The following is a 23,291-nucleotide window of genomic DNA, read 5'->3' as shown; positions in this document are numbered from 1 at the left end:
GTCATTGAATGCCAACTATAGAAAAGAAAATAGAGAAAAACACTGCTTAATATGGATTACAAAGTCAAACACACTCTGGTACCTGTCTATACCACAAAACCCGCCTCAGCTATTTTAAACTTCACTTGTTTCAAACCAACAAAGCTTTCTTTTTCTGCTTTTCCAATTCATTATTGTCTTTCCTATCTCAGGGTATTTGTGCAAATAATCCTCTTGAAATATATTTTTCCATTCTTTGCTCAGCTAACATTAGTCATCCTTCATATACAGGTTCAAACATTTCTTCCAAAGTGAAGACCCACATAACCCAGAATTAGGTCCTACAGATTAATCTGTGCTTCTCTTCCACGGTCCTTGGTACACCCACAGTCCAACCTGTCATAGTAAAAATAATCTAATATTTACCTGCTGTGTTCATTGCTATCCTGTCTCCTAAAAAGAGCCCCCGTTTTTTTTGTCCGTTGAGTTTGGGGATAGCCACAGGCACACAGCCCTAAAAAGATGAAGATCAAAAGGGAGAAGGAAGAAAAGAGCAAGAGGTAGGTAGGCTGGGTCTTCAAAGAAAATTTTAGGTAACGTGGAGTATGAGGATGGAGCATAGGAAGCCCGAGAGGTGCTGGGAAGTATGAAAACATAGAGTCAAGAAATCTTTTAATGTAAAGTTTATTTTCTTATAATGTTCTGAAAGAAATATAAGTAAAGATTGGTGCCAATTCAACTACTTTGAACATCACTATTTCTTTGAGATATCAACTGCTAATTTATTTGGATTTGCTTGGAAATGATACATTCTTTTTCTCTTCCTGTTTTCAAGATTTTCCCTTGTCTTGGACTTTCATCATGTTTACTTGATGTGGCATTTTTTAGGTCTCGTTTCTTTATCCTACTGTTAGTTGCTAAGTTGTGTCTGACTCTTTGTGACCTATGGACTGTTGCCTGCCAGGTTTCTTCTGTCCATGGCATTTCCAAGGCAAGGATACTAAGAGTGGATTGCCATTTCCTTTTTCAGGGGATCTTCCCGACCCAAGGATGGAATCTGAGTCTCCTGCATTGGCAGGGGAGTTCTTTACCACTGGGCGACCAGGGAAGGCCTTTCCTTTATTCTACTTGGAGTTTATTGAGTTTCCAGGATGAATTGTTTATTTTAAGTAATTTAAGAACTTGTCTGTCATATTTCTTGAATATTTTTTCTTCTTTTCCTTTCTTTCTCTCTTCTTTTTATTTATTCATTTATCTTGGCTGCACTTGGTCTTCGTTGCTGCGTGCAGGCTTTCTGTAGTTGCTGTGAGCGAGGGTCACCCAAGTTGCAGTGGGTGGGCTTCTTATTGCAGCAGCTTGTCTTGTTGCAGAGCACACTTGCAGCACAAGGGCCCCAGAGCACGAGGGCTTCAGTGGTTGCGGCACACAGGCTTTGCCGCTCTGCGGCATCTGGGATCTTATTGGACCAGGGATCTAACTGTGTCTCCTGCATCGGCAGGTAGACTCCCAACCTCTGAACCATTAGGGAAGTCTCTCTCTCCTCTCCTTCTGTTATTTCCATTAAACTTACATTGATATAACTAATGGTGCCCTGCACTTCTCCGAGGGGTCATTCATTTGTTTTCACTGTCTTTTCCCTCTGTTGTTTGGGTTGCATAAACTATCAAGTTTACTAATTCTTTAATTAGTTCAATTCTAATGCTGAGAGCCTCTAGTCAGTTTTTATTGGAGTTATTATTACACTTTCCAAGTACAAAATTTACATTCAGTTCTTTTTTCGAATTTTCATCTCTTCATTGATATTCCCCAGTTGTTATGACATTATCCTCATATCTTCATTTTTTTTTAGTATGATTGCTTCACAATGATGATGTTGTATCACTTTCTGCTGTACGATGAAGTGAATCAGCTATATATATATATACACATATATACCCTCCTTCTTGGACCTCCCTCTCCCCATTCCAGCCATTTAGTTATGTGTAAATATTTAGAATGGCTACTTTGAAATCTTCCTTTTGTTAAATTAAACATCAGATAGATAGCCTATAATTTTGCTCCCTGTAGGAGGAAAAATATAAAGATTAGAAGAAGTAAATATTAAGTAAGGGTTAAAAATAGAATTAATGAAACCAAGAATTATTTCTTTGAAAAAATCAACAAAATGGACAAAACTTTAGCTAGTTCAACAAAGGAAAAAGACACGAATAACTAAGTTCAGAAATCAAAGTGAGGATATTACATTACAGCTGACCTGACAGAAATTAAAAGATTTATAAGAGAGTACTAAAAGCAATTGTGTGTCCACTAATTAGATAACATGGATAAAATGAACAACTTTCTAGAAATACAAAAATTATAAAAACTTACTCAGGAATAAACAAAATATCTGAACAGACTTATAACAAACAGGTTGAATTCATAAGCAAAAACTCCTAACACAGAAAAGTCCAGGACCAGATGACTTGTCTGGTAAATTCTACCAAATATTTTAAAAAGAAGTAACACTAAGTCCTACCCAAATGCTTTCAAAAAATACAAAAAGAGAGACCAATTCTTAACACATTCTATGAAGTAAATATTTGCCTGAAACTAAAGACAAATATACTACACACATATACACATACAAAAAAAAAAAAAACCAACTATAGACTAATATCCCTTATCAATATAGTCACAAAAATCCTAAAAAAAATATTAGCAAACCAAATCAGGAGCACATCAAAATGATTTATCCCAGAAATACAGGGGTGGATGATTCAACACAAGAAATTAATCAATTTAATTCACCATATTAATAAAATGAAGGAATATAAAAACATATGATTATCTCAATAACGAACATAGAAAAAAGCATTTGACAAAGTTCAACATCATTTCATGATAAAAAATACTCAGAAAACTAGGACTAGAATGGGAATTTCTTAACATGATATGATATTTTGATACAGTCTAATAAATATTAATATATACATTTGTTCTTGGTCTCTGTTTCTGGTACACAGCTCCTGAAACCCGTGAAATTTCCTAAATGGTCACAATATAAAGATCTCTTTTGTTATGTTAATGAAATGAGTTTAGAAAGCACCTAAGGACTAGGGTTTCCCTGATGGCTCAGACAGTAAAAAAATGCCTATAATGCAGGAGACGCTGGTTGGATCCCTGGGTCAGAAAGATCACCTGGAGAAGAGAATGGCTGTCCACTCCAGTATTTTTGCTTGGAGAACTTCATGGACAGAGGAGCCTAGTAGGTTACAGTCCATAGGGTCACAAAGAGTGGGACAGGACTGCACGATTAAAACTTTCACTTTTCTAGGTTGACAGTGGGAACTACCAGACCAAGTGATTAGAGGATTAGAATTTACTGTCCCACCCGAGAACTCTAAGCAGGAGAAAGGGGCTGGAAGTTGACTCAGTCACCAATGAGCGATGATTTATTCAGTGAAGCCTCTATAAAAACCCAGGCTGGTGAACATGTGGAGATCTGGGGAGAAGAGCATGCTCCAAGATGGAACTGGAGCTCTGTGACTTGTTCCATGTGCCTTGCCCTATGCAGCATTTCCATCTGGCTGTTTCTGGATTAAAAATATAATATAAACTGGTGATCTAGTAAGTAAAATGATTCTCTGAGTTCTGTGAGTCACTCTAACAAATTAACTGAATCCCAAAAGGGCGCCACGAGAACCTCTGATTGTTGATCAGAAGTACAGGTAACAGCCAGGACTTGCCACTGGCATCTGAAGTCCAAGGAGAGGGTCCTGGAGCTTCCAATTTGTAGCCAGTTCATCAAAAGAACCTGGGCTTGTGACTGGTGTCAAAGTGTGTGGGTGGAGGCAGTCTTGTAAGACCGAGTTCTTAACCTGTGGAATCTGATGCTGTCTTGGGGTAGATAGTGTTAGAATTGAGTTGAAATCTCAGCACCTTGCTGGTTTCTGAGATATGCGGAAGCCACTACTCACTCCCCAACCAGCACACACATTGAAGTTGAGAACAGGAACCAAAAAGACATGATAAAGGGCATTGACCAAAAACCCAAAGCTCTTCTCAAACTCAGTGTTGAAAGATGAAAATTTCCCCCTAAGTTCAGAAAGAAGACAAGGATGCAATTACCACTGCTGTTCGATATTATACTATAAGTCCTAGCCAGAGTAGTCAGGCGAGGGGAAAAAAGAAAAATACAAGGTACCCAAACTGGAAAGGAAGAAGTAAAGTTATCTCTATTTGGATAAAATGATCCTACATATAGAAAATACTAATGTATCCCAGGTGGCTCAGGCAGGGAAGACTCCACCTGCAATGCATGTAGAAGGGAATAAAAGAAACAGTTATGGAAAGAGTTATCAATTGGTCATTGAATTTACATGAACAAGTAAACGATTTCAGTTGATGCTTTGAGCCATATGAGATTATTATTTGGTTTATATGCAGATTAAGATAATCTAGTAGAAAGAGGACACATGGAAAATCTGAGCAACTATTTCTCTCTAGTCTCAGCTATATACCTAATTGGCACATGTCCTTAGATTTCAGTTACCTAACTAATAGGATTCTATGATATTTTGAAAAGGAACTTTGTGTGCTGAGAAAAAAACACTTATATTTAAACATCTGCCTATGGTACAAAGTTCAACGTATTTATGAAACTCAAGAACATAAAACATTCCAAAATAAGTAAAAGCTGTCCCAGCCTTATTTTGAAGGATAGAATGCATACTTATCATAACCGAATTAGGTATCAAATTTTTGATAACAAAAACAAGAGAAGCCAGTCTAGTTCAGATATCAGTGTAAAGCAATATCTGGAGAATTTGAATCAGGATTTCAAGTAGAGAAAATATTAAAAAATAAAAGGAACTCTTGCTATCCCCTAATATGATGAATTTTCATTTAATTGAAGATATTTCCTAGTTTCCTTTGGGGCTTTCTCTTTGATCTGTAGATTATTTGGAAGAGTATTGATTAATTTCAAATTATTTGGACTTATTCTAGATATCTTTCTATTATTAATTTCTAATAAATTTATTGTGGTCAGAGAACATACCATGCATGATTTCTATTGTTTTGCATGTGTTTTATGGGCAGGAATATGGAATATCTTCGTGAATGTTCTATGTACACTTGAAAAAAATGTGTATGTACTCTTGGTGGCGAAATATTAACTAAATGTCAGTTTTATCCATTTGGTTCATGGTGCTCAATTCCTTTATGTCTTGATTTTCTGCTTACTTGTTCTATTGATTACTGGGTGAGGAGTGTTGAAATCTCCAAAGAACTGGATTTCTCTATTTTCCTTTGTAGTTCTATCAATTTTTGCTTCTTAGGTGCACATGTGTTTATTTAGTTTTTGTTCTCTGATACACATAAAGGTAGGATTATCATGTCCTCTTACTGAATTGATCCTTTGTCAACATGTGATATTCCCATTTATTTGAAGTAAATTTCTTCAGAAATCTACTGTGAGATTACTATGCCCATTCTATCTGTGGCAATAAGAATTCAAAGATGACCAATATATGGAATTTAGAAAGATGGTAACAATAACCCTGTATATGAGACAGCAAAAGAGACACTGATGTACAGAACAGTCTTTTTGACTCTGTGGGAGAGGGAGAGGGTGGGATGATTTGGGAGAATGGCATTGAAATACGTATAATATCATATATGGAACGAGTCTCCAGTCCAGGTTCGATGCACGATACTGGATGCTTGGGGCTGGTGCACTGGGACGACCCAGAGGGATGGTATGGGGAGGGAGTAGGGAGGAAGGTTCAGGATGGGGAACACATGTATACCTGTGGCGGATTCATTTCGATATTTGGCAAAACCAGTACAATATTGTAAAGTTTAAAAATAAAATAAAAAAAAAAAAGATGACCCCTAATGGCTCACACCCTTCAGTAATGTCCTCCCCTGGAGTTGGCCAACATTGTATGGCAAAGGTGAAGGGATTTTGCAGATGCAGCTAAACTTCTCAGCTAGTTGATTTTGAATTAATCAAGAGGGTAATTATCTTGGGTAAGTCTGTGCTTACTCATTATGATGCTGAATGATGCTGAAACTGAAACGCCAGTACTTTGGCCACCTCATGCGAAGAGTTGACTCATTGGAAAAGTCTCTGATGCTGGGAAGGATTGGGGGCAGGAGGAGAAGGGGACGACAGAGGATGAGATGGCTGGATGGCATCACTGACTCGATGGACGTGAGTCTGAGTGAACTCCAGGAGTTGGTGATGGACAGGGAGGCCTGGCATGCTGTGATTCATGGGGTCGCAAAGTCAGACATGACTGAGCGACTGAACTGAACTGAACTGAACTGAAGTCTGAGCTAATCAGAGAAATCTTTAAAAGTGGAGAAAAGAAGCAGCAGCAGATGCTCTGGCACTGATTTGAAAGAAGTAAACTGCCATGATGTTGAAAGGCCATGTGACAGGAAATGGTGAGTGACCTTAGGCCTCAGTCCTACAACCACAAGAAACAATTCTATCAACAGCTAGAAAGCTTGGAAGAGAACCTCAAAACTCAGATGAGATTGTAGCCTTAGAAAGAGGCACTTTTGTTTCAGCTTATTAAGTACCTGAGTGCAGGATTCAGGTAATCCATATTTGGACTCCACAGACACTGCAATAGAATAAACTTGTCTTGCTTTACACCACTAAGTGTGTGATAATTTGTTATGCCCTTGTACAGCCAGTTTTCCTTGGTTCTATGTTTTCATGATACATATTTTTCTTCTTCTTCTTTTTTTTTTTTTTTTTACAAATGTACTTCATTTTATTCTGTTTTTATTCTTACTGTGCTTCACAATATTGCATTTTTTACAAATTGAAGATTTGTGGCCTCATTTTCAGGTGATGGTACATTTACCAATATACTTACCTTTTGAGTGATTTTTATTTCTTCCAATAAATGAGGCTTCCCTGGTGGCTCAGACAGTAAAGAATCTGCCTGCAATGCAGGAGATCTGGGTTTGATCCCTGGTCAGGAAGATCCCCTGGAGAAGGGAATGGCTACCTACTTCAGTATTCTTGCCTAGAAAATTCTATCAACAGATAAGACTGATGGGCTACAGTCCATGGGGCCTCAAAGAGTCAGACATGACTGAGCGAATAAGAATTTCCATTTGGCATCATTTTTCTTTAGACTAAAGACCTTCTACTTGTCATTGGTTAGCCTCCCCAAAAAATCTATTTTATTTTTTAATCAAGAAATATCTTGATTTTGCTTTTATTTCTGAAAGTTATTTATTTTAATTGCATACAGAATTCCAGGTTGGCAATTTCCTTTATCCAGTACTTTAAGCAGTTTTGTTTTGTTTTCCTGATGAGATGCTAGTTCTCTTTCTATCATGGCTTTCAGCTATATTCTGAAGTGTGGTTTTCTTTGCTTTGACCCAGTTTGAGGCTACCTGCATGAATTTGATCTTCCAATATCTGAGCTCTGGTTGCTATAAACCCTGTCCCTTTCTCCAAGGTGAAGTTGGCCCTGAACATCCTGACCTGGAAAGAGCCCCAAACATCAGTGATGAGACTCAGTAGGAGAACTTCAGCCTGTAGAAACTATCCTGCAAAGTAGGAATCATGAAGACTTTGAATGCAACATAAAGTATTTGATGTGATATAGACTGAAGAATCATGCTACCTTGTCAAGAGTACACTAGTGGAGGAGAGGTTTGATTGCCTAGTGGCTCATGGATTTATGACAGAAAAAGAAGTCTAAGCCCAATTCTGAAAGGCCATGTCCACTGTGGAGTACAGTCACCAGCAAGTTTATTATACGTGAGGAGATAAAGGCAAAAAATCTGCACTTGCATGCTAGTAGGAACATTAAGATTGCAGTCTATAGCTTAAGCAACACATTCACCTCTGGTAGCATGCTAGGTACTTCGTAGCCTCTACTCTGTAGACCCTGGGAGTTTCTGAGGGTCAAAAGTTTGATGGTCCCCCAGTGAATTCCTGGAACCTAGGAGTCATCCTGTATACACTGGTCAGCAAATCCCTGCCTTACTTTAGGCACAGAAATTCAAGGAGCTGTGGGAACAGACAGAGAGGACAATACCGTATTCCCTTCTGCTTGTCCATCATGTATGACTTGCTCAAGAAATTTCCCCTTCTCAATCCCAGCAAGAGAAGCACTTTTGAGTAAATTGTGAAAGATCAATGGATGCATGTGCGTTATGAAGATAATGAACTAAAGCCTTATATGAGCCACCCCTGACTCCAAGGACCCCTAGATGGTGCCTGTGCATTACACATGGGATGAGATCCCATATCCCAGTGGGCCAGAAATCCAACAAAGTGATGGCCACCTCTTTGCTCAGGGGTATAAGGGATCCCAGCTGGAAGGTTATGCCATTCCCCCCAAAGCCCGACCTTCAGCTGACCCAATCAGTAGCAGAACTCCTTCCTCATTCCACAAGGTAGACCTTAGCATTTCTGCTAACCTCAAGTGGCAGTTTCAGCAAGCCTGCCATTCCCACCTTCAATTCCTACTCTAAGAGTACTCTGAGCAGCAGTGCAGAAAATCAGCAGAGTAAGATTAGGAGTAAGGAAAGACTGAAAGCAGGAGGAGAAGGGGATGACAGAGGACAGGATGGTTGGATCGCATCGCTGACTCAATGGACCTGTTTGAGCAAGCTCCGGGAGATGGTCAAGGTCAGGGAAACCTGGTGTGCTGCAGTCCATGGGGTCACAGAGAGCTGGACACAAGTGAGTGACTGAACAACAGCAACAGGCAGGAAAGTGCATTTGCAGGAGTCCAAGTTGGTAGCAATCACCCACTGTTGCTATGTGAGTATATTTTACATTATAAAACAGTTTTGTATGTTCAAAAAATAATCCAAATATTTGTCTTACAAGAGTTGTTTTCTGAGTCCCATGTTAGATGAGATAACTGTTTCTCGTGGTTTATCCCTAGCCTCTCGCACATTTGAGATTAGCCTGCTTCCCTTTGCCATCAGGTTAAAGTGGATCATTGTCAGAAGGGCCTTTCCTGCCTGTTTCATTTACCTTATTCCCCCATCCATTATCCTTTATTAAAGTTCCCTCATCATTCGTTTTGTCCTTGTCCTTATCATTGTGGTTTAGTCGCTATCTCATGTCCAACTCTTTGCGACTCCATGTCCAACTCTTTGCAGCATGTCAGATTTCCCTGTCCTTCACTATCTCCTGGAGTTTGCTAAAATTCATGTCCACTGAGTCAGGGATGATATCTAACCATCTCATCCTCTGCCACTCTGTTCTTCTACTGCCTTCAATCTTTCCCAGCATCAGGGTCTATTCCAATGAGTTATCTCTTTGCATCAGGTGGCCAAAGTATTGGAGCTTCAGCTTCAGCATCAGTTCTTCCAATGGATATTCAGAATTGATTTCCTTTAGGATTGACTGGTTTGATCTCCTTGCAGTCCAAGAGATTCTCAAGAGCCTTCTCCTGCACCACAATCCAAAAACATCAATTCTTTGGTGTTCAGCCTTCTTTGTGGTCTGACTCTTTCATCCATACATGACTACTGAAAAAACCATAGCTTTAACTATAGGGACCTTTGTCAGCAAAGTGATGTCTTTGCTTTCTATTGCGCTGTCCAGGTTTGTCATAGCTGGAGGAGGGAATAGCAAACCACTCCAGTATTCTTGCCAAGAGAGCCCCTTGGACATGAACAGTATGAAACATCCTTATCATGATGGTAATTAATTCATTATCACCCAGTTATCATCACCTCCACTCTGCTGTGCCTTCCACAAGTCAGATATCACATCTTTTTTCTTCTTCTTTTTGGTCTTTATTGAATTTGTTACAATATTGCATCTTTTTTTTTTTATGTTTTGGTTTTTTGGCCACAAGGCATGTGAGACCTCAGCTCCCTACCCAGGAATCAAACCCTTCATTGAAAAGTGAAATCTTCACCTTTGGACCTCCAGAGAAGTCCCCGTTATCACATCTGCTTTGGATACTACAGTATCCTCTGGCAGAGAACCTAATACATATTCGGTGTTCAAGTAAAACTTGAGGAATCAAAGAATCTGTGAAAGTGCATGAATAAATAAATGAATGGCAGTCATGTCATCTCTGCTGGAGACTAACAGGCAGTCCAGTTAATCATATACTCTCTTACTCTTTGTTCTAATAAACAGACCCGTCTGTTCTGCACTGCTCCCCATCCCCTCAACACACACACACACATACAATCCTTGAGTCCTTGGTTTGGACAACAGTGCTGGATTGCCTTCTTCTGTCTTATATTTCCTAGTCTGTCTAGGAACCGACTTCATGTCCCTGAGCAAAGTCACTCTGCTTGGGCTTTGCTTCCTATTACTTGTTTTCTTGACCCTGCTATGCTCTGCTAAAAGGATGCTTGATAGCCAAAGTAAGGCAGATTCACAAATGCTAATTGGCACAAATATATGAGTTTATGCATATCATCGCTAGTCATGGTAGGACTCTATGGAATCAGAATCTCTAGAGCAAAGTACAAGTAATTGATATTTTGTCACAAGTTCCTAGGTGATGATGACAAGCAAGTGTTAGGAGCTTCTAGGGTAGAGAAGAGCACGCCAGCTTAGAATCATATGTGAGTTTGGATCTTTGCTCAGAGATGGATTATTAGCTCAGTGACTTCCATCAGTTAATTAACCTGAGTTTGTTTCCTGCTCTGTAAAATGTAGGGAGCGAAACCTACTGGTTCTTACCCCATCCCTAGTCCATTCAGAAGCAGATCGTTTTTTAATACTGATCCCAAATTTTGTAAGGTCCTAGTTCCAATCTTTTTTTTAAGTAACTTATTATTTATTTATTTTATTTTTGGTTGTGCTGGGTCTTTGTTGCTGTGCCCCAGCTTTCTCTAGTTGCAGTGTAGGCGGGGGGCTATTATTCTTTGTGGTGCGTGGGCTTCTCACTGCAGTGGCTTATTCTGTTGCAGAGCACAAAGTCCAGGCTCGTGGGCTCTGTAGTTGCAGCAGGTGGGCTCTAGGGCACTTAGGCTTCGGTCGCTGAGGCACACAGGCTCGGTTTTTGCAGCTCGCAGGCCTCCAGAGCACAGGCTTAGTAGTTGTGGCACACGGGTTGGTTGCTCCATGGCCTGTGGGATCTTCTGGACCATGAATTGAACCTGTGTCCCCTGCATTGGCAGGTGGATCCTTATTCACATCACTATCAGGGAAATCCCCAGGCCCAGCATTTTTAACTTAAGTCAAAAGTTTTCCTAGACCCTAAATTGTAAGATCAATTCATTTTTAAAAGAAAATGTATTCAAATCAGAATATACTAAATAATAATAATACTTAAACAGAGAAGTAGTACAAACATGATTATCCAAGTAATTTATAATCAATAGATGAAAAAATATTGTTTGTGCACTGTTCTTTTCCTTCCAAAAAACCCCTTACTTGCTGCCACAAGGACCGCATCCTTGATTCTTTGTCCAGGTCCGCAATCTCCTTTCATGCTCTACTGCCTGTAGGCTGAAGACATGCTGACTTAACCCCACTGGACTCCCAAGGCCTGTAACTAACGTCCCCATGATGGGAGCCAGTAGGAATCTCACTCCTGCTGCTGATAGAATCTTTATCAACCTGCCCTGGAATTCCAAATTAGTCTCTCCTTACAACTGATATTACAAATAATGAACAGGATTTGAAGGGACACCGCAGGTAGTCCCATAATCCACTTACATTAAAAGTTAGATAGAAATTAATGGTTGCTGCTACTGCTGCTAAGTCACTTCAGTCGTGTCCGACTCTGTGCGACCCCATAGACGGAAGCCCACCAGGCTCCCCCATCCCTGGCATTCTCCAGGCAAGAACACTGGAGTGGGTTGCCATTTCCTTCTCCAGTGCGTGAAAGTGATAAGTGAAAGTGAAGTCGCTCAGTAGTGTCCGACCCTCAGTGACCTCTTGGACTGCAGCCTTCCAGGCTCCTCCATCCGTGGGATTTTCCAGGCAAGAGTACTGGAGTGGGGTGCCATTGCCTTCTCTGAAATTAATGGTTAGATAGGAATTAATTTAATCTGTTTAAATATGAATTTTCTAGTCCTGAAAGTAGAACTTGAGCTGGTTGCTTGCTCAATCCAGGTTTAGTGCTGCTTCCTGATAACCTTGGCCCACTGGGGATGGTAAAGGCCTATTTCCTTCATTACCACGTAGGGTAAAAACAGCCTCTCGCTCCCTCTCTTGCATGTGCTTTCACCTGGGGACAGGGATCTGTCTCCATTTTGGTCTGCAAGGAAATCAAGCCAATCAATCCAGAAAGAAATCAACCCTGAATATTCATTGGAAGGACTGTTGCTAGAGCAACTCCAGCTTTGGCCACCTGATGCAAAGAACTGACTCATTGAAAAAAAAAAAAAAACCCTGATGCTGGGAAAGATTGAAGGCAAAAGGAGAAGAGGGCAGCAGAGGATGAGATGGTTAGATTGCATCATGGACTCAATGGACATGAGTTTGAGCAAACTCTGGGATACAGTGAAGGACAGGGGAGCATGGCCTGCTACAGTCCATGATGATGTAAAGAGTGGGACACGACTTAGCAACTGAGCAACAACAAATCTGTCTCTATCTTACTTACTGAACACAGTTCTGTCCCCACACAGAACTGAACACTAGCAATCCAGGCTCCTCCAGTCTCTGGCAGCCACTCTCTTCTGGGTTAAACTTTCCTCTTCAAGTCCAAGTGCTGACATAGTCCCCTACCTTCAGGGATAATTCTGTCTTTTAGCAATTTTCTAAACACAGACATGGGTGGAGTTTTCTTCAGGACATTCACAGAGGCTGGTGAGGGGTGCGTGAAAAAGAATTGAAAGTGATAAGGCACAAAGTCTTAGCTGACTTGGAGGGCAAATGTGGGAGGGAATAAAAAATAAAATCACTTTTTCATTTTTTCCCCTCTTTCCTCTAGAAAGGAGAATGAGAGAGATGTTAATTGCACTGTGTATGTTTTTTCCACACTTAATCTTTATCTGTGTTTCTCTCTGGTTTCATCAAGGGGGAAGGAGTATTCAAATGACCAAAGATCCTGCAGCTGCTGCTGAATCGCTTCAGTTGTGTCCGACTCTGTGTGACCCCATGGACGATAGCCCACCAGACTCCTCTGTCCATGGTATTCTCCAGGCAAGAATACTGGAGTAGGTTGCCATTTCCTCCTCCAGGGGATCTTCCTGATCCAGAGACTGAACCTGCTTCTCTTATGTCTCCTGCCTTGGCAGGCAGGTTCCTTACCACTAGCACCATCTGGAGTGTCCCAAAGATCCAGTTAACACGAACCAGTGATCTGGGATGCGTATGTCATTAAGGAAAAATATTTTCACTAGACTCCTCGGTTTTCAAAATATTACTGGGGAAAATGCTTTGAGGTCTCAACCCCCTCCACAGAGTTTGTTTTCAGTGTTCAGAGGGGTGAGGGTACAAAGGCAGACAGAATATGTGAAGAGGATTAAGAGGTACAAGCTTTCAGCTATAAAATGAATAAGTCACAGGGATGTAATGGGAACACTGGGAATACAGTCAATGATATTATAACAACTTTGCATGGTGACAGATGGTACTGGTCTTATTGTGGTGATCGTTTCATAATGTATAAAATATGGAAGCACTGGGTTGTGCATCTGAAACTAATACAATATTGTATGTTAATTATAACTCAATAAAAACAATTCTAGGAAAACGGTGTCTGCTGTACTCCCCTTGCAGAGAGCCACATTCATATTTTAAAGACTTTTTCAAAATCTTAATACAAAGCATCCTATTCAACATTGTTAACTCACTGTTTGCCAATTTCATATATGTCCCCACTCCCCTCAGGAAGAATCTATACATTACTGATGTTAGAGATTGTGTTAATATTTTGAATATTGTGATTTGGAAAAGATGTTAGATCTGCCCTTGTTCCCCTCCCCACCATTTGTATATGTGTGTTTGGGGCTTTGATAACCCCTCTTCAAAGATGCTCTGGAGACACTGGCAGAGCTAAATTTCTTGGCTCCCATCTCATGTTGAATCTGGGGAAAGACATTGCAATTTGAAAGTAAAAATAGCTCGGGAGATTGTAAATGGTAAAAACAGAGGAAAAGGGAGGCAGAAAATGATAAGAGATGTAGCTAAATATTTATATATACAAAAAATGAAAATATGAGAAACGTTCCTTCTGAAATACATAATTAAGCTCAAGACAGAGTAGGCAGATGGAGTCAGTAATTACAGGTTCCTAATGTATCTCAAATTCTCAGAGAATGAGGCTGTTGCTACTAATTTTGTAGCTTCACAGTTTATAGCTTGTTGCTGTTTATAACAGGCTCTGCTCCATTAACACTTGCTGTTCCAGTTTAGATAGCTTGCTTTTTAAAAATATACCTGACAGAGAAAAGTCATGCCATTTCTGACCTACTTAGACCAGTTCGTCAAGATGTGAGGTAGGCATTATGTATGTATCATAATGGTTCATATTACTCTCATCCTCATTATGGTTCAGGCAGTTGTGGTGCTGCAGAGAATACCTGGGATCTGGTATCTGAGTTCATTTCCACAGGTATTTACTGAATGCCTGCTCTGGCTGGGCACCCTTCTCAGCCTTGGTATATGTCAGTGAATCAAACAGACTTAGATTTCTGCCCTTGTGAAGCTTTCATTCTAGCAGAAGTTGGGGATACAGAAAAATTAATAATCAACAAAATGATTAAGTCAATTATATACTATATGAGAATGTAATAAAAATGGTGACAATAGAGGAGAGCGCCTTGGATAAATGGATTTATCAATAGAGTAGTCAAGGCAATGATGCTGGAGAGCATGCTGTGGAGACAAGACTGAAGTGGTTGGCTGTGTAGGTGTTTCCTTATTCCTCTGTGCAAAGGAATAAGGAAACACATGTGTGTGCCATGGGATTCTGAACCCTCTTCCAAGGATCTTCCCAACCCAGGGATTGAACCCATGTCTCTTAAGTCTCATACATTGGCAGATGGTTTTTTTTACCATTAGTGCCACCTCGGAAACCCAGTAAGGGAACAGTCAGAGCAAAAGCTCTGAGACTGGATAATGTTGAATCTGTTAAGGAACAGCAGGAGGTGGGCATGCACTTGCCAAGAGGGTGGGAGAGCTATATGATATGCAATCAGGGTAGGGACACAGAGAGATATAGACAGCCTTGAAGGCCTTCATCCAATTTTTGACTTTTGCCCTGAAGGGAAAGTGCGATTTATTTCGAGAACGCAATCAACTGGCTTCCATTTAAACTGGATCTGATTGTTAAAGAATTAAAACTATCTTCAGTTTATATGGGTTCATATTTTCTTTTCTGTGTATGGTAATAGAAAAAAAAATCAATTTCCAATGACCTTGTTCTTAAACAAAGGGGGTGAGTAAGGTGTATTACTTTTAACCAACAGAATTGTTTTTAAGAAAAGCCTTGGAACATTTTTCATAAAAGGGGTGCCATACCAGGCCCACCACATTTTCCCCCAGCCATACACAGATCTAGTTTCTCTCCCCAGGTGCTGAGTCATCTCAGAGATGATTTCTCGGGTGGTAAGAGAGGGGACACGAGAACTCCAGTACTGGCTCCCACACAGGCAACTCCTATCCCATTTCTGTTGTCAAGACTATAATTCTATTCTTTTGACCTCATCTCTCCATCCCCTTCAAACTCAGCACCAACCATAGAAAGCCAAATTTGCTTTGGAACAATCACAGGAGAATCCCCCTTATCTAGTAACATAATTCTACCTTCTCCATGCCAACAACCTCCAATCAGGCAGACCTGAAGCCTTCTCTCTCTCTTTTGCTTTTTTTTTCATTATAAAACTTTCCCACTTCTCTTTCTGCATCTGGGTCTCTGTCAGGTCCAATGGTGCCTGATCTTGCTATTGGAAACTTTGACTAGATAGGCCATTTTCATTTGCATTTATCAGCATCCACTCCTTCCCCCAACAAACACAGAGGAAAAGATGGAGAAGGGCAGAGAGGAGAGAAGCATCGCGGGGAAAACATAGCAGTTCCACTTCTGTAGTTTTTCCCAGTTGTGGATAGAGTGGCAACTCTGGTAGTCGGGGTCAGCAGACTCTCCTCTTGTCTCCCAGAAGACTCTTGGTTGCATTTTAAATATTTATTGGGTTCATTGGGTCTTAGTTGTGGCACACAGGATCTTTCATTGTGTCATGCAGGCTTCAGCGGTTGTGATCACGGGCTTAGCTGTTTCACGGCATGTGAGATCTTACTTCCCCAACTAAAGGTTGAACCCATATGCCCCGCATTGCAAGGAGGATTCCTAACCACTGCAGCACCAGGGAAGTGCCTTAGTAGCCTTCTAAAGCTTCAGTTTCTTGGTTAATTTGTAATCACTCTCATGGAGGTGCTGGATAGCTGTGTTGACTGCACCTGTTGAAAGAACACTGGGCAGTTTGCACATCTCCATCTTCCACTGCATGAAGTCCCCTTGGCCCAGTGAGCTGTGCGTGCACAGGGCATGAACTTCTAGTACAGCTTGCACACTGCTCTTTGCATCCCTTTCTTTCTCTCGCTCCTGAGGCTCCCTGGGGCTGGTGGTCTTCACAGCCCACCTAAGTGTGGTGAGTGAGACTCGGCCTCCCAAAATTCTTCTTTATCACAACCTCCACTGCCCACTGAGCATCTCCACTAAGGTTTGAGCATCTCCACTAAGTCTTTGCCTTCAGGTTCCTTTAGGATGCTTCAGGCAAGCCTGAAACAGAGGTGTTTGTGTATCAACCCAAAGGAGAATTTGCAGCAGTTCACAATGGCCCCCTGCCAGCCCTGGTTGTTACCAGAGGGTGCAGCTAGGGTCCTGTCCTAGGCCGAATTCTGCTGGTCACAACTGTCACATGCTGCCATCCGACATGGACAGTTTCTTTGGACACACTCAAAGGATTTGGTTGAGGCTGGGGCACCACCGCTGTGGCTGGTGTGAGCAGAGGTGGGGGGTGGCAGTCATGGAGATGTGCTGGGGGCTGTGCCAGGCTGTGGCACCTCACAGTTACTCCCCCTGGGGCACAGGTCCCTGGGGCACAGGTGACATGGGTTGTACTAAGGCTCTCTTGAATATCCGGTGCAGGTGGGTGGGCTCAGGACACTGTCAGGGCTGGGAACACAGAAGCCAAGGAGGTTCCAATCCTTTTACAGTTAGGATTGACTTTGCTGTTCTAGATGGAGGGCTCCCATGGCTGCATGGGGCGTGCTATGTCGTTTCAGTCATGTCCGATTCTCTGAGACCCTGTGAACAGTAGCTGCTCCTCTACCCATGGGATTCTCCAGGCAAGAATAAAACATTAGTGTAACTGAGGTATCAGCTGAGGTTACATACCCACTTGGAGTCGGGATAAAATTGGCTCCAGAGCCAACTGTATACCCTAGGGAAAATCGAGCATTCCAAGATTTCTTCACATCCAGAAGAAATATATTTCTCCTTATCTGTTCTGGCTCTTGTTTCTGGCTTCTGCCTCCTCCATCTGTTCCTCTGTTTCTGCTTTGTCATTAACTCCAAATTCTAAAACAGCATCAATTTCTTGAGCACTTTTCCCACAAATTTATCTCATATGAGGCAGGCATGTACAGGAAAATTTGACTGGAGATTTGAGGGTACATGCTAGGAGCTTCCATGCCTGGGACACCCAGTAAATAATTAAATATCAGATTACGAAGATGTTAGGGATCACTTTGGCCATTTGTCAATTTCATCTCTAAATTCTCATCTACCTGTACTCCTATTCTCTCTTCTCCTTCCTATGATTTCCTCTACATCTAAATTCTTATTTCTTGGGGCTAAACTTTTTCTTCTCCATTCACTTTCTTCCTTGTAATATTCTGTATCAGAATATAGAATATTATTTTAATAGTATAGAATATTATTATTCTTTATCAGAATATAGAATATATAAAGCTTCTAGACACACATAAAGGCAAAGTTTTAAATCAGGAATCTCAGACATCTAGGGATTCCTCTTTCAGATTTTGTTTAACTCAACCCTAGAAAATTGTATGTAAACAGCTGCATGTATGTGTATCTGTTTCTTCCTGAGACAAGAATGATAGCTTTCACAGGATTCTCAAATGAGTCTGTGCTCCAAAGAATTTAAAAGCTGTAGTTGTACAACTTTTTCCCTTCTTTAACTGTGTTTCTTAACTGCAGGAAATCAAAGCATACAATCCTGTAATGCACATGAGAATTAAGTCTCACTTAAACTATAAGACTGATGTACAACAATTTGTGTTCATGAAAAGGATTAAATGGAACACAAATTCAATAAATTAGAAATGAATGTTCCTTTACTGAATGACTCACTTTAAGATTTATTCAAGTTATTATTTTATTTGTGCAAAAACATTTATGTGTGGATTGTCTTCATCTGTTTTGGCTGCTTCAGTAAACTGCCATAGACTAGGTGGCTTATGGGAGAAGCAATGGCACCCCACTCCAGTACTCTTGCCTGGAAAATCCCATGGACGGAGGAGCCTGGTGGGCTGCAGTCCATGGGGTCGCTGAGGGTCGCGCATGACTGAGTGACTTCACTTTCACTTTTCACTTTCATGCATTGGAGAAGGAAATGGCAACCCACTCCAGTGTTCTTGCCTGGAGAATGCCAGGGATGGGGGAGCCTGGTGGGCTGCCGTCTATGGGGTCACACAGAGTCGGACACGCTGAAGCGACTTAGCAGCAGCAGCAGCAGCAGGTGGCTTATAAACAACTGGAATTTATTTCCCAAAGTTCTGAAGACTGGGAAGTCCAAGATCAAGGTGCTGGCAGATTTGGTGTCTGGTGAAATTCCTAAGTAGCCATCTTTTTGCTGGGTCCACACCTGGCAGAGGGGCAAGTTGCTCTCTTGGGCCTCTTTCATAAGGGCACTAACCCCATTCATGAAGGCTTTGCCTGTAGGACCCTAATTCCGTCCCAAAGGCCCCATACTGAGAATTAAGCTTCAACAAGTTCATATGGAGGGGACACAAATATTCAGTCTATAGCATGAATCAATAAGTAAAGAGTTTGAAAAGAAAATAGAGTGGTAGAAACAGACATATATTTTGGATGATGTACCAAGTATTCATATTATTTAGTACCTATGAGAAAGCAGTGTATTCCAGAGCACAGAACTGAGCATCTGCAGATGTGAGTTTTTGTGACCTTGGGTAAGTTGCTTTAACTCTCTGAGTCTGGGACCACTCATCCAAGTACCGGGGAAACACAAGAAAATTCATGGTACTGGTGATGAAGCTCTGAAATAAGAATGAAAGTCAACAGGAGGACTTCCCTGGTGGTCCAATGGTTAAGAATCCACCTGCAAATTCAGGGTACACGGGTTCAAACCCTGGTCCAGGAAGATTCCATATGCTGCGGGGCAGCTAAGCCTTGTGCCGCAACTGCTGAGCACAGATGCCCGACAGTCCACACTTTGCAACAAGAGAAGCCACCGCAGTGAGGAGCCCGCTGCAACTATAGAGTAGCCCCTGCTTTCCACAACTAGAGAAAGCCCTTGTGCAGCAACGGAGATCAACACAGCCAAAACTGATAAACTAAAAAAAAGAAAGAAAGAAAGCTAGCAGGAACTTGATTTTATTTACACAGGACTTTTAAAAACTAATGCGGGAGGTGGTACATATGTTCACCTACAAAAGAAAGTGTACTCTGAAGTCTAGTGCTGGGCACCCAGGGGCTCTTCATGAATTCCTGCTGTGGTTGGTCAATCACCTCAGAGTGGTATTCCACAATTCTGCTGGGCACAGGCTTCCCTGCAGAAATTGTGAGCCCCTTCTGAGATTGAATTTTATTTAAGGTAAACCTCTTATCCAGGATATTATGAACATGCATTAGCAGTTAAGAACAATGAGTGACTCACCGTCTTTAGGGCTTCCCTGGTGGCTCAGACACTAAAGAGTCTGCCTGTAATGCAGGAGACTGGGTTTTGATCCCTGGGTCTAGAAGATCCCCTGCAGAAGGAAGTAGTAATCCACTCCAATTTTTTTTCCTGGAAAATCCCATGGACAGAGGACCCTGGTGGGCTACAGTCCATGGTGTCACAAGAGTTGGACATGACTGAGCAACTAACAGCATGTTACTTTAAGGAAAAACAGTAATAGATACTGTCATTTCATCAGATGAGAAATTGTTCTTCATTTCCTGACATTCAACAATGTTCACTGATAATATTATGACACTCATAATATTAACAGCAATCTCCACTTTCTTTTTTCGCTGAGCAGTTTTAGAAAATTATTATTAGCTGAGTACTGTATCAAACAGGAAAAAAAAAATACCTTTTTTCCGTGGGGCCTGCTGATTATTACAGAGATTACATTGGTAGCATTGTACCCAGGCTAAGCTGTTGCTGAGGGCTGGAAGGAGTGATACCTGGGGGAATGCTACACAAAGAGTAAGCTTTCTCAGGGTTAAACAGTGAAGCTCAATGTGATTTAGGGATTTTATTTGGATATAGTCTTGGACAGAGAGGCATGCCACTCCATAGAGCTGGCTTTCTCCCTAAATACAGCAGGTTAGAAGTCTGTGGAAGCATAAAATACAGATTGGAAGTTTACATGGTGGACACAAATATGATTCCAAATGATTTGAAGGAATTAACCTGTTGATCTCTTCTGCCCACCTGTGGCACTTGGAGAAAAAGCTACTGTAAAAGTATTATTATGAACGAGCTTATATGAAGGCTTTACTGCTCTGTGGGACTTGATGGTCCAGTGGTTAGGACTCTGCACCCTCCACTGCAGAGGGTGTGAGTTTGATCCCTGATCGGGAACTGAGATCCCTCATGCCACCTGGCACAGCCAAAATATGTTTTAAAAAATTAAAAATAACATTCTCTTTGAAAGACCTAATTTACAAGGTTAGGAGCATTGAGTACAGAGAGAGGCCAGTATACCATAGGTCTATTTATTTAAAAGTCATTAATAAACTAAAAACAATTAAATAAAATATGTTGTACCTCCCACTTCCACAAATACAGTTTTACAGCATCATCAAAGATCAGGTTCAGATTTAGAATTATCAAATACCTTGGTGTTATTCAACTACACTTCACCTTTCCTTCCCACCCCAGCTCCACCATACTCTACCCCACCATGTGAGGAACCTTGTCTGCATGCATGGGGATCCTCCAGCCCTCCTGTCAAAGCCCTGTTTAAATTTTAAAACAAATAGTCACCTTACCGTTGGTGGGGTCCACTTTTGGGAGAATAGATCCTGAAAAGACATGTAGACCCTGGGCCCTATGGGCAGGAATTCTTGGGTCTTGTGACCTGAAACAGTAGAGGAGAGTCAGAGACTCAAACAGAATGATGTTCAACTGTGGAGTCTGCTGTATCTAAGCTCTGTGATACTGGACAATTTTCTTTAATTCTTCCATACTTTATTTTCCTCATCTACAAAGTGATAGAGGTGTTAATACAACCATAGTGTTGTGGTGGGTATTAAAAGATGCATGTCATATAGTAGCATCCCATAAATTGTAGCTATTAATCATCATCATTATTAACTATCATCATTAAAATGTTATGTGTCACATCCACTGTTAAACACAGGTGAATTCAATAAGGAGCAAGGCACGGTTTCTTGAGGAATTCATAAGACCCAAGAAAATTATGGAAGTCAGATGGGAGAATGCAATTTATAGAAACTGACAAGCATCCATCCCTGACCAAAGCCAATCTCTTCCTCTAAGCAGTGGGGAGAGGGGGGGCAGAGACTCTGTGGGGAGACAGAACCACAAACATGAACACAGCAACATAAATGCAGAGAAAGCATAAGGAATGAAAAAGATGCTTCAGGAGAGTGAGTGCCTGGAGGAAGACCTCAGATTAGTCTGAGTGTTAGCAAAGAATTCTTCCAGGTGAGGTTTTTGAGCCACACCATACAGAATGTGTAGTAAAAAAGGACACCATGGCAAAAGCCTGGAATGTGTAGAAAGCAAGATTGTTTGGAGACCTGCCTGTGGTTCCCTGGTTCATCAAGGCCTGAATCTTCTGATGTGTGTGGGGGAGGGCAAGAGATGAGGGGGGGGAGGGCAAGAGATGAGTGGGGAAGGCCAGGCTGCTACAGATTACAGGGGGCCTGTATTCAACGCTGGCAACTTTAGATTTGATTCTGTGTGCAATGAAAAGAGTTTTCAGTCACGGAAAGACATGGTCATATACGTGCTCTGGAAAAGTCACTCATACATATATGCTCAATTGTATCTGACTTTTTTGTGACCCCGTGGACTGTAGTCCACCAGGTTCCTATGTCCATGGAATTCTCCAGGCAAGAATACCGGAGGTGGTTGCCATTACTTTCTCCAGCGGAACTTCCCAACCAGGGATTGAACCCGTGTCCCTTGTGTCTCTTGCATCTGCTTCATTGGCAGGGGGATTCTTTACCACTAGTGCCACCTGGGAAGCCCTCTGATATTTATGTAGAACAGAAAAAAAAAAAAAATACAGAAATTGGGAGCAAGAAAACTAGCAGGAGGCTGCTGCTATAGGGCATGAATAGATGAACATAGGAAGTGTTTTAAAAATATGAAGGAGGTGCAATTAGCAAGACTGGATTTAAGGACTAAAAGTAGAGCCAGAATCAGAGTTGACTGAAAAGGTCTGGCTTGGGTGATGGAGTAGGTCGCACACTATGTATTAAAACTGGACAAAACTGACAGGAAGAAGATATAAAGATCAGTGCAACCCTTAGATTTTCAGGGACTTAGTCCCTTCTAGGGTACAAATGTAGGAAAGCAAGCAGGGATGCAAAGTCTATTTCTCAGAGAGACAGTATTTTTTTTAAAATTTTAATTGGAGGATAATTACTTTACAATCTTGTGTTGGTTTCTGCTGTATAACAATATGAATCAGCCACAAGTATACATGTGTTTCCTCCCAAGGACACAGTAATTTTTGATATGAACTTGTCCTGTGTTTTCTCTTTACACAGGCTTTATTGGTGGCTAAATGATGAACAAATCCATACATTTGCCCTCAGGTAGGAGCTTAGTCCGGAGAAGGCAATGGCACCCCACTCCAGTACTCTTGCCTGGAAAATCCCATGGATGGAGGAGCCTGGTAGGCTGCAGTCCATGGGGTCGATAAGAGTCGGACACGACTGAGTGACTTCACTTTCACTTTTCACTTTCATGCATTGGAGAAGGAAATGGCAACCCACTCCAGTGTTCTTGCCTGGAGAATCCCAGGGACGGGGGAGGCTGGTGGGCTGCCGTCTCTGGGGTCGCACAGCGTCAGACATGACTGAAGCGACTTAGTAGCAGCAGCAGCAGGAGCTTAGTCTGGATTTCCTGTATGGCTCTACTGGCAAAGAAATTGCCTACCAATGCAGGAGACTTAAAAGAGGTAG

The sequence above is a fragment of the Bison bison genome, unplaced genomic scaffold (genome assembly GCF_000754665.1).
Source record: "Bison bison bison isolate TAMUID 2011002044 unplaced genomic scaffold, Bison_UMD1.0 scf7180017864531, whole genome shotgun sequence".
In the NCBI taxonomy this organism is placed as follows: Eukaryota; Metazoa; Chordata; class Mammalia; order Artiodactyla; family Bovidae; genus Bison; species Bison bison.
Note: the sequence above shows the minus strand (reverse complement) of the source record.